General features: G+C 50.6%; 1 protein-coding gene and 1 pseudogene across 3 annotated transcripts in view; both read left to right on the top strand.

Moving 5' to 3' along the window:
• Nucleotides 1-1,898, top strand: part of LOC116073931 — a 1,955-nt pseudogene extending 57 nt beyond the window's left edge.
• LOC116073947 (lymphocyte antigen 6A-2/6E-1-like) overlaps nucleotides 1-2,500 on the top strand; it is a 46,242-nt gene that overhangs the window by 13,299 nt on the left and 30,443 nt on the right. The gene's annotated exons all lie outside the window — the stretch shown is intronic.

The raw sequence follows: 2,500 nt of genomic DNA, 5'->3' as shown, positions 1-2,500 counted from the left end.
ATGCATGATAACCATGGTAGTACCACATAAAGACTGGATAGGGATGGAGGGTGATGGAGCAGGGGTGCATTGGGGATCCTGTCCTGTGCTGCTCACCCACCGTCCATGTTCTTGTCTATACCATGAATCTGGAGCTTCTAGATTGGCTGGGCCAGTCATTGTCAGCCCACAGAGTGCCAGCACAGTGAAAAAGTCCGTGTGAGCAACGAGGTTCTCCTTTTCATGAGTGAGTCTGTTCTCAAGCCTGGATGTCTCCAGGATCACTGGCAAGGCTGGATCCTGGTTCCAAACCCACAGTTCCAACAAGTCCTGTAGGTGCTGGACAATACGGGAAGGTGTGGTCAGAATTTGGACCTCTCCTTTTTCTCTCCCAATTAGCCATTTCTGTTTCTATGTCTCTACTTCTAGAATTCTCCACAGGACAAAAGCTCTAATGTGACATTGTATTCAAAAGTGAGACAGGCAGTCAGGGACCAGTTTTCCAAGACCACCCACTCACATGGGGCATCACTTGAGGTTGCAGAAGCAGTGAGACCTTAGGTAAGATCAGCCTTAGAATAATGGAACAAAAGCCAACACTACTAGTCCCATCTCCATGGAAAGCAGAAAATAAGATGTCCAGACCTTGTGTGAGCACACCCATGGTGATAGTAGTTGCCTGGACCTGGCTCTAGTTCCCTGGGACCCTGCGGACACCTCTGACCTACATCCTTTCTTAGGTAAATGTCCTGAGCCTTGTTGCAGAGTAATTCTTAAACATTAGGCATCTCATGTTTCCTCAAGCCTTTTCCTGAGAATAATGCCTTGCTGGCCTAGGACAAGCCCCAGAAGGAGTGGTACAGCCTGGGCCTCAGGCAGGGAGGCCTGACAGACAGTCCTGTGCAGTATATCCACAGCACTGCCTGCTGCCTGTGGCTGCCTCTTACTGAAGCGTTTCCTCCTGTGTAGTTGTGTCAGATTGAAGCCAACATTTTCCAAGTGGAATTTTCCCAAAAAGGGCAGCTTCATTCTCATAAGTTGCAGCCCTGCCCCTAGGGTCACTTTTACTTATCTCAATAAAGGGATTTGTTGTAGTTGAAGATTTGCAACCTGAGGGACTATGTGTGACTTTTCTCTTAAGTTTTCTCATAGTCTTCTGCCTTTCTTTCCACTACCCCAAGCTTTATGTTGAGTTTCTGTAGAGCTGGAAGGTAACAACTGGTAGGTCTGTGCAGAGAGTTGGCTCTCAGGATTCCTTTGGGTGCTAAGTGTTCTGGGAGGATCTGATGCACTCATGAGGAGAGGACTATTCTGGGAGGATCTGATGCACTCACTAGGGGAGGACTGTTCTGGGCTTCCAAGGAGGCCACAGGTTCTGTTAGACAATCCTTAGCCATCCCAAGTTCTGTGCCACCAACCAATGTACTTTTTGACAGCCAAGCCTCTTCTACTTCTGCCCTTGATCATCCTGGTCAGCTGGGGCTGCTGCAGAGAACTCTCAGCTCTTTCCATATCCCAGGTTGGTGGTGACTCTGAGTAGCAGAGCTCCTGACCCTCTGTGGGTCTTGCCTCTGAAAGGACTGCAGAAGGTGGCCCAGCAAGGCCAGGTCCAGCCATCCACACTGGATGCTTCCCCCACTTCACCCCTCTGGCCTCAGTGTTCTAGGACCACATGTTGTCTCTTTTCTTCTGCAGGTACAAAGAGCAGAGTTCAGATCAGCAAGCGCTGTGCCACCACCTGTCCCAACTCCAACCATTTCTTTGAGTGGACATTGAGCAATATTCAGGCCAGTATCACCAGAAGATGCTGTTCATAGGATCACTGCAACAGAGCTTCTGAGAGTTGGAAGGGGTTCGGGGCCTTGACAGGGAAGTTCCTGTTGCCAATGGGTCTGGGCCTCTTCTGCACCCTGTTGTAAGGACCATTGTCCTCTGACACCCTCCCCCAACATACACACCCTTCTAGCACCTCCTGTCTTCCACCTCACATCCCACCTTCATCCATCCCAGGACTTGCAAGGTGATGCCCTGTCCTGGGGTAGAAGGGAAGACACCACACCCTTTACTTAGGGCTCAGCATGCTGCTCCTCCCTGACATCCTGGCCTAGGAATAAAACCCTTCTGCTCCTCATGGAGACAGACAAGGAGTATTTCCAATGCAGGTCATAGGCTTCATCAAGAAAGCCCTTGACCCTTGGCACACTGTCAAGCGCTGTGAGTGGCAGATGGACCTGATGAAGCCACAGGTGCAGCCATACTCTATCCTGCTCCACCTGGGTCCCCTGTTCACACACTGGGACTGCAGCATCTCACTCCTCAGAGACAGTAAACTCTTGCTTCCCCACATCCTGGCTCCTGCTTCATTGCCCCATTGTTCCAGTGCCCCAGGGACCCTTCCCTCTTCCAGCTTTCAGTACAGCCTTCTATGGCTAGAGCAGCCAAGATCTACATGAAACCATCCAGTCAGGTGACAGACAGTTACACTCAACATAGAGCTGTCCCTGAAGCCTGAGGCCCAGCA

This window comes from Mastomys coucha, unplaced genomic scaffold, assembly GCF_008632895.1.
Source record: "Mastomys coucha isolate ucsf_1 unplaced genomic scaffold, UCSF_Mcou_1 pScaffold11, whole genome shotgun sequence".
In the NCBI taxonomy this organism is placed as follows: Eukaryota; Metazoa; Chordata; class Mammalia; order Rodentia; family Muridae; genus Mastomys; species Mastomys coucha.
Note: the sequence above shows the minus strand (reverse complement) of the source record. Positions and strands in the feature narration are given on the sequence as shown.